At 41.9% G+C, this 15,695-nt stretch overlaps 2 protein-coding genes across 3 annotated transcripts in view; both read left to right on the top strand.

The window, feature by feature from the left end:
- Nucleotides 1-4,973, top strand: part of per3 (period circadian clock 3) — a 47,153-nt gene extending 42,180 nt beyond the window's left edge. The window contains exon 22 of the transcript XR_006031367.1: nt 4,959-4,973. The gene's annotated coding sequence lies outside the window, so the exon portion shown is untranslated. The remainder of the gene's footprint in view (nt 1-4,958) is intronic.
- The window catches only part of LOC121707674 (metabotropic glutamate receptor 4-like), a 204,613-nt gene that overhangs the window by 6,523 nt on the left and 182,395 nt on the right, over nt 1-15,695 (top strand). The window lies entirely within an intron of this gene.

The raw sequence follows: 15,695 nt of genomic DNA on the forward strand, positions 1-15,695 counted from the left end.
AGCTCACTGGCGGCCAGCCAGGAAGGGTCAATGGGTCGTGCTGGTTTCATCTTCGGCCTGATTGTCTCGATCTGCCAGCTCTCTGTACGGCTGTGCGGTCACCATGCAGTGGTTCCCTTCAAAACAACAGTGTAGCGTGCGTCCCCTTAGGCACTGCCACCCTGAAGAGAGTGTGTTCGCTGTCGCCAAAATGGGATTATATAGCTAAGTTTGTCCAGGGACACCCAATCTGCTTAGCAGTAATAAGGCAACTGTTTTCTGTTGATTGTGGGCTTAAAGTTTTTTTGTGCGTGGATATGTTTTTTTTTTTCTTTCTGTTGCCCTGACTGTGGGCAGGTGATGTGTGTTTGAAGTATTTTATCTGCTTGCCCAAGGCTCAGTAGGGTGTGTTTGGTAGGTTCAAGAGCCTGGGGGTCTCCTCCCATGTACATGAGCAGCAGTATGCCAAAGCGCAAAAGGAAATCGCAGTTCAGATGAGCTGCCAGGTTAGGGGGGACATGAGAGCTCTGCTTTTTAAGCAAACAAAAACGAGTGAAAGCGAAAAAAAAGCGTTCAGCTCGCCAAGCCCTGCTCTCTGAACCCCAAATCTGCTGAATCGAGAGGGGGGAAAATAGACTCCATTCCAATTCAGTTGTTCTGAATTTCTGGTGAAGGTATGGGATTGACACAACCCCCCCCCCCCCATCCCAAGCCCCAAGGCACACACAATCAGCCAGCACGCACATCTGTCACGTGGCCGGAGGCAGCCTAGGGATCTGTAGCGCTGACTTAGCCTGCGGTCGAGACTCAGTCAGGTCCCTGGCTTTGGCTTTGAGCACCAGAGGAAGGCAGATCCCTGTGTGTCATATGCGAGGCAGGCTCCAGTCATGTGGCGGTGTACGTGCATGCATGTGTGTGTGCGTGTGTGTATGTGCCATCCGTCCTCCTTGGCTGGGTGTCTGCTAAATGGACTGTGAAATGAGCACACTTAGCACTCCCAACGGCAGGGCCAGCAGACAGGGATTCTGCGGCGGTGGCGGTGGCACTTAGACTTCGGCTCAGGGCTAAACACTTCTCCTGCGGCCTCTGATCTCCGAGCAGCTCCCAGAGCTCTGGGCATCGCCCGGTCATCTCGTTTTAATGGAAACGACGAGAAACTTTCCTCTTCTCATGGACAAGGTGTGATTATTGCTCAATTAGCAATACACTTATGCATTTATATTGTTTCATGTTACAAACAAAGCACAGATACAAAAAAATGGTGTTTGTATATTTACTATATTCTATAAACAATAGATTTGTGTGTGAGTCACATTCACACACACCAACACACTCAGAGGCAAACATAAACTAGAAATGTTATAAGCACAAAGGGAAAAAAAATCACATTTAAGCCCACATTTCCAATGACGTATGACGAAAAGAACAAGCTACTCATCTCTGTCCTCCACCGTCACCCGCACTCTGTTTCTTCCTCTTTTTTTGATCGCCCCCTCTCTCTCTCTCTCTCTCTCTCTCCCCCTCTCTTCTTTGGGGCACGGTGCAACGGCAGAAGAGAATTGCTCAATGAATAAAATTTTCACCAACACACAAGCAACAAGGTGGCGCAGAGGGCCGTGAGCCGCGCTCTGATTTTCATGCTGCAGTGACAACCGAGGAGGAGATGTATCCCCTCAGCCGCCGCTAATGATGCAAAATGGCATGTTCAGAGGCTCGTTAAGGGCCTCCGCTGCCTCCGCCGCTAGAGTTTATTTACTAAGAAGCCTTTATTAATAATGGATGGACTGCAACCTGGTGGGGGGAGAGGCCCAACAAGTCTCCCCAGCCCTGCCCTCACCACCCCGACTTGCCCTCCACCCTCCCCACTATCTCAAACGGCTGTCTCATGTGCATGCGGTCTGGCTCTCTCTGTTGGTTCTCCTCCCTTCATTTCAGGCTGTCCGTCGAGGTCGCGTATGAAATGCCTTCCTTGACCCTCTCTCTCTCATTCTTGTCCGTCTAAAAAGGCTTGCTGAAATTGAGTGTCGGTTGGCGGCTGAAACTGTTGACGGCCCTAATGGAATTGAGGTGGGTTGTCTGATAGCGTTAGAGAATGCAGTGACCTGCGCTCCGCAGAGGTCATATTAGCTTTCTCCCTCCCTCACTGTCGCCACGTCAACAGGACACATGGCTTCTGTGCGTCACTCAGAGGGTTGTCATAGACATGTTTCACCGATCTTGAGGAAACTTACACGTGTCCATCTCAAAGCCTTGTGGGAAAACCATCTCAAGGGCCATGTGAGACTGCCCCTTTGTGAGTCAGCTGAAGGTGCTATGGCTCATTTCAGTGATATTCCAAACATATTGCATTGTATTTGAAAAAAAATACTTTTTGTGCGCATTATATTGAAGCTTTTTATTATTTACAGAAAAGATAATAAGCTGAAATAATTTACACACTTACTGAAGATCCACACATCTCACACCACATCATCTAAATATTTCATTTAAATAGTGATTGATAATCTTTGCAGATCTTCAATGAGTCAATGAAACCCTTGCTGCTTCTGCCTTCAAAGCTCTGAATTTGCTCCAGTTCTAATCAAGTGTGTTCATATAAAATTTAACGTGGAGAGTGAGATACAGCTCAGATGGTTAATTTTATGGCTGCATAAAAATGATTATTGAGGAAGCAGAGGTCCTTCCATGCAACATTAATGACAGCGTGAAGTTACTCTCTCCAGGAGTGACTCAAGGATGGTTTCATGGGAATATAGTGCCATGTGTTTTCTGGAGCGTGAGAGGCATACAGTTTACTCTATAGTAAGCACAACATGCCCACATTAAATTGAATCTTGGACCTCTCTAACGCACGCTTACAGGGTATGACTAACACCTGGCCAGAAAAAAGCATAGGAGAGAAACTAAATCATCCCATGAAAGCCATTTTAGATACATAACATATGGTGTCAGGATTGCGTCGAGCACAGTGCCGATATAGACGTTGCAAGTGCACCCACTATGCTATTTGCATATGCCACTGTGTTCATTAATCTTGCAAGAATCCTTTGGATGTTCAAACAGCCACTCTATAGCAGGCAGATCCAAAAAGTGCTGTGATGTTTGAGAGCTCGCCTCCTCTGCTCCGCTATGCCACTGTGTGGGTGTTCTCTTTTTGTCTCCCCCGTGAGGGATGCTCTTGTTGTTTTGCGGGGGCAGGTTGAGTTCCAAGATTAATGAAAAGCTCCATCTTAGTCATAAAAAATGCATTTTCACAATTTATTCCAATGCGGCGTGCTCTCTCCGACATGTCTAACATTAACGTTTGCAGATATCGACACGGGCTGCCTGAAGCGGCGTGCTGTGGTGCATGGCAGGTCGCTGCTGTGATTTCTCCCTCAGTGTCCCCCAAAAGTGTCTGCGGGCATTTTCTTCTCTCGTTCCTCCCTTTATATTCCTCTCTGACTTTCCATATTGAGCACCAGGACAATCAGCAGTACTTGTTGCTCTCTGGGGAGTTTGCTAAGAGTGGTCTGACTGAGTAAAACAACACTGAATATTCATGAAAGACATGCACATGTGTGACAAAGTGAATGTCTGCTGCATTCGGGCGCCCGCTCGGGCCTCTCGTGTACGGCGGACGTGGGCTATGTGGCCCCTACAAGTCCTCTCGCATTAACACACACTCGTGCTGATTTATTAAACACCTGTGTGTCAATCGGTTCATTACCTCCGACACTGCACATTATTTATGATTTACTAAAAGGGACAGAGTCCAAATGTGCCGTTGAATGTGAGAGTGGCTCGCTCAGTGTGTGGGTCGGAGTGTGCGCCTGAAATGACTCAAGTATTACTTTCCTCGCAAAAGCATCAGCTAATGAGACAACTGCCTCTGGATAACCAGAAATGACTATGCACTACAGTCGCAGAGAGACGAGCCTAAGGTAGTTAGTTATCTGTTTACAGGAACAGCAGTAAAGTGAGGCAAGTGCATTGTGACTGAGCATATAGGCTAGATGTGTTTTCACGAAAATTGGTACATTTATGTAGCTTCATAATAGCCTACAAAACAATAGAACGACGAGAACACAACAACAGTAGAACAACGTTATCTTCACCTAATGCATATGATCCGCTATGAGTTTGAGAGATGATGTATGAACTGATCTTTATTACCCATCATGCATTCCCCATTCTCTCTTGAAGGGCTTTTCTGTGTATTTACCACATTTGAAGGTGTTTTTCTTTCAAATTTAGTCTGTAATATCACCAATGAACATTAAAATGCCAGGGAAATCATTGGTGGAATCAGTTGTTATAATGTAACAAAAACATTGTCAAGTAACATGAGAGCTTTAATGAATAATCTTGTTTTTCAATCAACTATAAATACCAAATGTATATTCATAACATAGGGAATGAAAAATAAAAATGCAAAAAAAGTAAAAAACGATTTAACTGTAACAGACATTTTAAATCTGTTCACAATCTAAGCAGAGAATCAAAATTAGTATCTTCGATAACCAGAAAAAAAAATTCACAACAATCTTTAAAGGATTAATAGACTTGCTATTTAAACAGTTCAATGTGCTCAACAATGCTGATGAGCAAATTTCTGCTGAGGGATTAGCTGGGATTTACAAAAACGTTTCACATGAAGGACTTCAAATAATAATAAAAAAAAACTGGCATGCCACAAACATGCCCCCAGTTTATGTGTTTGCTTACAGGGCAGAATTACAGAGCATCCCACCTCTTTAAACAGTGATTGTACATGCTGCCGCAATACAGAGCAATCCTCCGAGGACCCCAAACATGTTTTATTAAAAAGAGCACCTGCAGAGAAGCAGAATGCGCAGCTTCAGGAGCAGGAGGGACGTCCGTCGAGAAGAAACCCGCATTTAAAGAGTTATTCATGGTGAATTATTGATTTGGTGCAAATGGTAGTTATTACATAGAGGACTCAGAGGCCACCTGGAGGTGGGGGGATTAGAAGGCAGGTTGTGTGTGTGTGTGTCTTTGTGTGTGTGTGTGTGTGTGTGTATGTGTCGGGGGAGTCAGCATGCTGTGTATGAGCAGCTTTCCAGGAACTTGATTGTTCTATCTGCTCCCGTAACACTTTGCCTGTCCCTCCTCACTGCTCCGTCAGCGGTTCCCCACTCCCTCTTTTGGGACCCCGGCATCAGTTTGGCGGCCGAGGACCGCTCTCCTTAGGAACTTGTTCTAAAGCGTGTTAGAGATTTGAGTGAAAAGCCTCCTCTCCTGCCTCTCTCCACCGCCTCTCCAGCAATCACGGCCCTTGTCAAGATGTCAGTCGGCGTTACCGTAACCGCCCCCATCCCGAGCGCATCTGTGAGGCGCGAGGCGAGGTCGCCCGCCAGGAATAACTAGAGCGGAACGAAGGCACTCGCTCCACGAGGGGCGAGGATGGAGCAGTCGTCTCCATTGTCCCGTGACCTTTCTGGGTCTTGGAAAGGGTGCAGAGGGAGCGGGCCCCGGTGCGAGCAGCCATGACGGGCGACAGCAACAGAAGACAGCGCACTTTGTGTCACCGCTGATTACAGGGATTAGATGAAAGGCAAAGGTCAGGAGGTTTCGGCACTGGAGGGCTACTTGTTGGATGATGACCAGTCCCTAGGCTGCTCCAAGTTTAGTGGCCTTCCTGTCCGTCGTCTGTGTCCTCTCTGATGATTGAGTCATCCCAAAGGACCCACCTCAGCGTGCAGTGCCCTTGACAAGGTGACTCTGTTCTGACTAGCTCCTATTATCAGTCACAGGTGATGCAATCTCTGAGAGTGCACTCTGATTAAGATGTGATGCATTAGCTCTAGTCTATAGAAGTCTCAAGTCGAGGGAGAGACAGAGAGCGAGCTTGACACACTTCTCTCAGGGGAGCTCTTGCTTTTTATCCCAGTTCAAAACAAACTCTACAATATGTTGATTGGGTTTGTTTGTTCTCAAAATACAACAAATATATATTTTTTTATAAATATACGAGAATCATAGCCGGAAATGAAACTCAGGCTTGACAGCATTAACTTTCAGAGCAGTGAGGGAATTTCAGTGATTTGCTTGTCAGTGCTTTCAACCTGAAAGCTGAGAGAGTCAATTAAATATAACTAAATAAACATGCACACACACACATATTAAATACATTTCAGTGATCACAGCATGAGGTGAAGAGATATCTCCTGTGGAAGTCGCAAAATGGTAGCAACTTATTTGGCTTTTGACAATTGTGTTGGATGTGGGGGCCTTAAAACACTAGCTTCTTGTCTATCTACATACTGAATACAAAGAGCCCTGATGCAAGACTCTAGTGCACACAAAGAAGCCTGACGAAGCCCTGTCACCTGACTAGGGAACTGTGCTAGTTACTATGCATCCGATTCCACGCTGCACTGCGAGCTGCCTCTGCTCTCCCTGCTGACTGCATATGAATCACACTGCCTATCCTCTTCCTTTGGAGCACCGAGGGCTCCACTGCGGTATTATCTTAGAAGAGCAGTCCATTGTTAAATCTGACTGGGTGAGGTATGCATTTGCTAAGGGAAAAGTCTGTGAATATTTATATTCATCTAATGTTAACTAAATGGTTAAACAGTGAGATGTTGTTAGAGTGTTAGACTGTGTTGGGGTTATTGGTTCACTTATCTATGATTTATTTTGTGTCTGACAGGCAACAGGCAACAGTCTTGTTTTGTGTACTTTGTGATTGCGGCACCTTCAATTCAGTACAGTAATTTCCTGTGTATTAGCCACATTGGGAATAAACCGCATGACCATGTTTTATGCAAATTCTAAAAAAGAAGAAAACCAAAAGCTCTGTACAGACTGCAGTGCCCAATAACTCAATGAATCAGAATCAGATCATGTTTTAATCATAAAGAAAAATGAAGGAACGAAATGCATTCCCATGTATAGTCTGGCCCTGTGTATTAACCTCTTGGCTGAAGAAAGTTTGTAAAATCTTGCACATTTTGCAATTGATGTATAAACTTTGGTTAGTAGACGGTGAATTACAATATGCCCAGCTGATATAATGTAGAATTAGGTGAGTTTGGCCTCTAGACAAGCTAGAATGGATTCAGTTGATAGATATGGACATGTCTTGAGGTAAAACATGTTTGAAATTCTGATATTTATACACCACATTTCACTTACGTCTGTACATAGGCCTACACATCTCAAACACATAACCATTCACCATCTACACACTGCGTTGAAAACCACGTGCACATACACACATGTTAGTCCAGAGATGAAGAGAGATGAGAAGTCATGCTTGATATGCAATGAAGACATCAGCAGCATACACAGCAAATCATCACTGTCCAAACGAATGAGGCTCAAATCAGTCAAGCATCTCCACATGGCTTGGAGAGCAGCAATAGCATGTCTAGACTTGCGAAGAAGAGACCCGTCCCTGGTAGTGATTTGGGGGGGAGGCGAAGGAGTAAGACTGAATTATCAGATATTATCATATAAGAGATCATATTTAATTCAAGGAATGGTTACACATTGTTGGTTTATATATAAGATTATTTATTTGTGCTAGCCTAATGACTCATTTCAATACAATCATGTCGACATGACATCATGTTGCTGAGTTTTACTAACAGCAATATCAGAATATCTGGCGGCAAAGGTATTTATTCAGTTTTCTAAGATCTTTCAATAGTGAAGTGGTCTTTCAATAGACATGAAATCGTTCTCAGCTTATTAACAAAACAGTTGAGCAAAAGAGGATGTACTCCAGGGGAAACGTCTGCATGCAGGCTTACTGTAGAAGCACACTAGCATGGCTCATGTACTAACTCAATTTTCACATTTTTCCCCCTTTCAGAAATTAAATTCAGAATGAGTGTAAGTTAATGGGAATTTGCCCCTAGGCCTACCTGTTTTGTGGTAAAATTGTTTGAGGTAAAGCTGTATTAGAAAGAGCTTGGGAATATTGACTGAACAGAACTTAGATGATTTAATTCACATTTATTTCACTGTGTGCTTGCTGACAACTTGGGAAGATATTGGCTGTAATAACCTAACTGGTGTTTTCATCGAAATGGACAATCAAGACTGAACAAATGAGTGAGTGACTATAGTCTTTTATGCAGTAGTGGACAGTCTAAGTTGACACATCTATAGATACATTCAGGTTACTTTTTTTCTGACTATGCACGCCTATTCATAGTCTGAATAGTTCTGCTTAGACATCTATAATCTGCGATCTATTTTCAGCTCATTTCAGTCAATTGATGTTGGCATTTTCTGAAATTCACACTTGAGTTGAGAACAATGTACTGAGTGTTGAATCCATTTCAGCTCAACTGTGAAGTTGATTGGTCATGATAGGTGACACAGGTCAATCAATCAGGTTTTGCCTTTTGGTTTTTAGTTTGCTAAATTAGGCATGTGAAATACATCACTTATAACTCTGAGCCACACCATTTAACAAGAGACAGTAGGCCCATGTATTCCTGGTAGTGATGTTTCATAAGTCCATAACTTAACTGAATCCAACGAATACTGACGTGCGGTATCGCGTCTTTGGCTGGGTCCTTCATACAGCATTAAGGAGGCCAGACAAAATGTGTGTGTGGAGGGAGGCCTGATATAGTGCAGCTGATCAGCTGATTGATCAGCTGCAGGTGTAAGGCTTCAGTAGGCAGGGGAGAGAGAATGAGTGACAGGAGTGTGAGTCTGATGAGTGGGCGTGGCTGGGGAAGTGACTGGTGCAGAGTGAGGTGCTGCTGAAGAACCTGGCAAAGCTGTGACATGCCTATTGGGTTAGAGGATAATTAAATAATGTGGATTGAAGCCTTTAATGTTATTCAAACAACCCAAGATTAATAATAATAATAATAGAAACAACACAAATCAAACACAAACGTAGGTCTTAATAAACCTCCCGAAAAGTGAAAAAATGTACAGTAGTTACTTCCAGTACTTCTTACTTCCAAACTATTATGGCTAAAAAATGGGCCAATCTGAACAAGGACAGAGTGTGACACTGAACACAGACTGTGACGCAAGCCATCCCTCTGATCACTGCCCCCCTCCACTCATTACGATACCACTTTGAGTTGGAGATTCAGGTAAAAGTGGCTGGAACCTGCAGTGAGCTGTAATGAATCACTGGCTGTAAGGCAGCCAAATCAGCCTAAAGCTCAATCAATTATTCCTCTGGGTGTCAAATAAGAATGAAAGAGAACATGGCGGAGCTAACTCTAAAACGGCAGTAGTTCTTTATGAAAAGATAATTTCAGGGTTTGTGCCCTTATATTTTGGGAAATGTAGCGAGAAACAATCACTTAAATTAAATCTAAAAACCCAGGTTTTGTGACCAAAAATTTACTCATTTACGAACTATTTGAAACTTAGTGTTTTCCTTACTCCAAGGTGACGTTATGAAATCGTTTCTCTCTCGCTATGATTGAATAGAATGTTTGTGTTGATAATTACTAGCAGTGAAAAGTCTTCAGTGGCGTTGTGCTGGGATATCGCCACCCGTGATGACTCATGGAATGCCTCTCGTCCAATCAGAAATTAATAAATAGCTCGACCGGACCGAACTGTTGTGTAATATGATTTTAGATTGATTTGAAAATGTCTTGAAGTGGAACAGAAAGAGTGTCCATGTGACGGTCAAGATGACATATTATGGTGTTTTGTTCAGCCTCTCTTCTCAATATACCACCACTGGTAAACGAGCTGAAAAGAATGTCAATGATTTATTGTCCAATTTCAAACAATATTACTCTCAATCCTCTTGCAGTACAGCCAGGCCGAGAGAGAGGTCACAATGTATGGTCACTGCATGTCACCAATTTGCAGTTTATGCTTTCTTTCTGCTTCATCTTTGGTCAAATAATCCCAATTATTCCTTTTGGCCTTCATAACGATACTGAGCTGCCTATTATGTTTCTGGTCATACATATGATTAATAGCCTGAGGGTTCTATTACTTACAGTCTTCATAAAATACCCAATTTATGTGCTGTCCCTGGAACATGTCATTCATGTACTGTCATTATATTCCCTCTTTCTCATCTCCTGATGACAAATTATTATGTGTTTATACAGCGCCAAGGACCTCATTCACCTGAAATACAAAAACATACTACCAGCTATCCATCAGTGTAGAGGAGATGGATGGTTGTGTGTTTGTGAGTATAGATGAAAATTAATGAGCTAAACATTCGAGAGGGAGATGCCATACATAGCTTGTCATGTTGTCTGGCGCCTTCTTTCATCCCATAAGTTTCTTTCTTTTGTGCCAGTCTGACTTATTCTTAGACATCTTGAAATTAGGGCTGCAACAATTCATTGATTAAAAGATTAGTTGTCAACTATTAAACGAATGGCCAACTATTACAATTGCGGCCTTTTAAACGTAAATATTTTCAGCTTCTATGACAGTAAATTAAATAAAGCAAGGCATTTGAGGACATAATTTTTTTTTGGAAAAAAATTACAAAACACAGATCAACATTTTATCAATCAAGTCCGGTCATGATTGAACATGCACATGAACAGAATATAATAACCACGTCCAACCTGTTCAGTCGGTGTCGTTCACACATAATATCCGCAGGTTAACATCATACCTGAATCACCCAAAGGGTCGGCCCTCTGTTTGACAAAGATCCGCGGAGGTTGTGTCTGATAGCAGCTAATGCGACCTGGGACTTGCTGGTCTTCTACTCTAGCATATCCATGAGGTAAACTTGGGAACATGGAGGCCTGTCAAATTCAGATTCAAAATCAATACACCCATAGTGAACTCCTGCAACCCCATAAAACCTAGATGGATGCTTGACATGAACTCTCTGTGGCTCAATGAAAAGTGCACTTCTCAGCTACATTAAAACATATATGGGAGTATGTGGACTATATAAAGGAGTATTTCACTGGTGTAAGTCTTTTAAATGTACATCAATGTGTATAGTGATATCATTGTAATCATAAGGAACAAGACTAGCAGGGCTAATATCCACTAGCACTTTATCACTTTAGATTGTGGGTGCCTCTCATTTACAAATCCAAGAAATGGTGTACCAAGGAGGCAGATGAGGTGCCATCTGACTGTATGACTGCATTCTATTAGGCAATACAATTTGCCCAGTTTCTTTTGCTTCTCATGAGTGCAAATTGTAACTTCATGAAATATATGTGATGTGAGTGTTACTGGAAAGAGGACTAACCAAGCAACACAATTAAAAAGACCTCTCGAGCCCCTTGATTAAAAACAAGTACAGCTAATTAACCATAGTCATCAACAAGACTCTCTCTTAATGAATGGGAATGGGAACAAGTGCCATCCAATTTGGGGCTTTTTGACTAATAAGCTTCACAAAAAACTTCCTTCTCCCATGGCTTCCCCTCGGATACAAATACAATGCTTTTTGACAAAACATAGTTAAATAACACTATGTGCTTACAGTTATGGTTAGAAATATTTTAGAATTAGAAATAACTTTTGACAATGTTTACAAATAATCCAATCCCAACATACAATTATCAATATAACTCAGATGTTGATGTCAACTACAAATCAAAAACAAGCAGTTAGAGGAAGAAATACAACTATTACCACAACTGCTACTGTTTTTCTCAAGATGTCACAGTTCATACCCAACCAATATGGCGTGTCATTACTGGTGCACCTATATAAACATGACAATCTCAGGAGCTAGCAAATTCTTGCAAATTGCCTACAACACCCGAAGGTATCCGTCAGTTACACTGTCACTGGACACGGTGCAATATCAGCCAGTTGGATCTGCACTCATTTCTGGAAAATATAGAAATGAGGCAAGAAACATTTTTGGGCTATTGACATCGTTAACCATAGGTGTATACAGTTTTTGACCCTGGCATTATGTCTGTGTTCCATGTTTGTGGAATGTGAAGAGTTAGCTCTGCACAATTATCCTGCTAACTCGGCTTTGTGCTATATGTCAGGGCTGTCCTTGGGCAGCCTTATGGGGTAGACAACAAACCTGAGCTAAAACTAGAGAGACGCTCTAAAAATGGCTCAACAATGGGATTTTTTAAAATAGATAAAGGTTAAGCCTATCAACACAAAGGTTGCTTCAAAAGACAACGCAAGTGAAAAATGGAAATCCCCAGCTGACAGAAACAGGAGCGCAGCAGCTCTATTTCTATTCTATTCTATTATTTTCTGACAGTGCCTAAAGCCCTGTGTCCTTAAAAGTGGTTAATTGGGTAGATGCACCTTTTTAATCGATCTGTTGGACAGAGATAGCAATTGAGAGGTGAGAGGTTTTTGTAACAACTTTCAAAGGTTCAGCTTGTAAAAGAGAGGACGGATGTGTAAACAGTCTTATATTGGTAAAAACTGTAGGTTCCTTCTCTGTTTGCAAAGAGCTGTGAGTTATCCAGCAATAACCATTGACTTCTATAATACCCTTTACTTACACTTTACTTGTTTTTGTTATGCCTTATTAATACTTACCTGGTACTTATCCTGTAGAATTGTTAACCAGATAATCTGACTCAGAATATTAAAGGATAATTCCGGTATTTAGCACTTTGAGTCCCTTTTCTGGTGGATAAACTAGAGTGGTGGACACCAAAATTTTGACGATTGGTTCTGTCTCGACTTTTCTGACTCATTTTGAATCGCCTTTGACTTCTTCAGAGTGGCTGCCTATGGGCATGCACAAACATGTCCTTAAAACAACCCTTAACGTTTGTTTTTAAAGCTGTGCAACTCAGTTAGTGGTGTCCGTGGTGTCCGTGGTATCCTTTAAGATTGTCCAAGGAGTCACACCTGAATTGCAGATACTTTCCACCATAACAATAGTTGGGCAGTTCCAGCGTTATGGATGTGACAATTGGACTCATATTGGTAAACAAAATGCCTTAGAGTGGGGGCAAAATTAGTATCAGTAAATTCATTTGCATAACTTTTAATGTAACCTCTGTCCTCTGAATACTGAGAAATCCTCACATTTCATATTATCAATTTCATTCTTAGAATACAAGGCATTTTATCAGCGTTATGGATGTTACATGAAATGGACACACTTTTGTGAGAGATTACAGGTTTTCTACAAACTCTGTGAATTTTGAAGGAGACTTGAATGAACACAAAAAGTGTGTTTTTGAAATATGCGTCATTTTCGTAATGCATTATGTAGGAAAAACTGGCGTTATGGATGTGACGGTTTCACGTTATGGATGTGACGTGTCTGAACCAGTCCTCGACAAAATACATAAAACACATACTTAAGTAGTGAATTTTGATATGGAACAATTGAAATAGTAATCATGAAAAACTAGCAATGAAATTATTGCTTCCTCAGTGCCCACTAAGATCCACAGAAAGAATCAGGACAATAAGTCATTTAAAATATAAAAAAGACATTCATTTTTTTCTATTACTGTCATCAATTTTGGTCAGTGATTCCCGGGTTACTGAAACGCCAGGAAACATGAAACTAGGGAACATGAAACTTAGTGGCCACTCCCCTAAATAACTAGCCCTACCTCAACCGTTGCACCCAAGATAACAAAATATTTGTTAGTCTCAAAAGCCCGCATCAACCTAACCCATACCCACTCATTTGTGATTTGCACACATAAAGTACATGCACGCGCACATGCACACACACACATGCACACACACGCACATGCGCACACACACACACACACACACACACACACACACACACACACACACACACTCGCACACATACAGACAGGCAAGCACACACATAAACACATACAGACAGGCAAGCACACACACACACACACACATGCACAAACACCCACCCACATGAATGCAGACACATAAACACACACATGCACAAACACCCACCCACATGAATGCAGACACATAAACACACACACACAGGCACGCATACGCATGTGCGCTTGCAAACACACACACGCACACACACACATAAACACACAAACACAGGCACGCATACGCACATGCACACACACACACAGACACACACACACACACACACACACACACTCTTATAAACAAAAGCAAACTCACAGCACACACTCATTTACATGCACATGAGTTGCAGGAGTAGGAGATGGAGACAAATTGACAAGCGTGATTTATTTTTGCGAAGAGAATATGCAGGACTGAGAGGCGGTCATATTTTGTACCGCTATGTGGTACATCTAGTTTATTGCTGCCCTTACTCATGTTACTCTGTGGGTATTAGCTACAGAGGACCTGACACTTATGCTGTCATATCGTGTCACATTTAAAATTAAACTGTGTTAAGCAGACGTGAACGGCAGGCTGAACAGATCTGCAACAGAAGGAGGTTGCTATATTAACTCCAGCTGCAAAGTCAGCCATCTTCACCAGCTAACACGATAATCCAGTTACTGTACAACAACAGTATGACAGTTACAGGAAGATAATCGTTCAGATTTTCGTTATTAGGCCACTTGAAAATAGGCTATGGCTAGGCTAATCACTGGAGGTATTTTAATATTATGTTTGTTTTGCTAATGGTTAGGCAAGGCCTCCCTGAGGTTTTGATCATCCTAATAATCTTTGAAATGTCAATTGTAAAGACTAAGTTGAAATGCGTTGAAACTGACATGCCACCAGAACAGACGTTTTATCGGCTTTGAGGTATAATAAAGTCCCCAGTCTTGTAAATTCACATAATGTAACATCAATAACGTCACATCCATAACGCACCATTAAAGCTTTTAAAAGTAAGAAAGGGGCACAATTTGGTCATCACACTTTACATTGATATAAATCAGCTTTGCACAGACACTATGGACATTGTCGCATCAACACTGTATGTGTAGCATAAACTTTTCCTATAAAACGTTATGGATGTGACATGGCCATGGAACTTGCTGACTTAAAAACAAAAGCCTTACAAATGTAAGGAGTTGTGCTCTTAAAGGCAAGCTGAGCATAGACATTGCTCTACCATTCCCTTGTCAATCTGGAATTTGTCAAATGACACAATTTGTTTGAACCTTGGGTCCATTTATCCACTTTTTAAATATGTATAATATTACCATGTGAAAAATGTTGTTTCTGTATGGTTGCACACCATATTTATGATGTAAAAAGAGTGTCATTCTCCATCAAATTCAATCAGATCAATAAACAATAAAATATAGACCTAAATTAAGATTTTAACAACAGTTCTATTTGCGTTTGCACAACTTTTTTTTCCATGGTAAGGATGACCTTTGCATGGAATTGCCCAGTTAGTTCTTTCTTACTAGTGTGTATTTTTCTCTTTGGTTCAGGCAGTCACCAGTCCTTCACATACAGGCAACATTTTCTCTGAAGGCAATGTAGCTCCACATCTTGTCACAAGATCTTTAAATCAGGGAGCCTGCTTTGAGTGGATCCATTGGGAAAGGTAGGAAAGGAAATCTGAAAGAAGAAAAGTGCACTCAGAGAACACACATTGCCAGTGAACAGTGAAATGCACTGTGTTGCTCAAAGAAACATTCCAGCATGTACTTAAAAAAGCACCTTTTTTACAAAAGAGCTATTTTGTTTGTTTGTATGTTTGTTTGTCTGTGTCTGTCTGTCTCTCTCTCTCTCTCTCTCTCTCTCTCTCTCTCTCTCTCTCTCTCTCTCTCTCTCTCTCTCTCTCTCTCTGTGTGTGTGTGTGTGTGTGTGAATATATTACACAATTCCAAAGGTGGGAAGGGACCCTTTTGTGCAGGGGCCATTCATCTATCAGATGAGCATAAGCCTTTGAT

The sequence above is a fragment of the Alosa sapidissima genome, chromosome 4 (genome assembly GCF_018492685.1).
Source record: "Alosa sapidissima isolate fAloSap1 chromosome 4, fAloSap1.pri, whole genome shotgun sequence".
In the NCBI taxonomy this organism is placed as follows: domain Eukaryota; kingdom Metazoa; phylum Chordata; class Actinopteri; order Clupeiformes; family Clupeidae; genus Alosa; species Alosa sapidissima.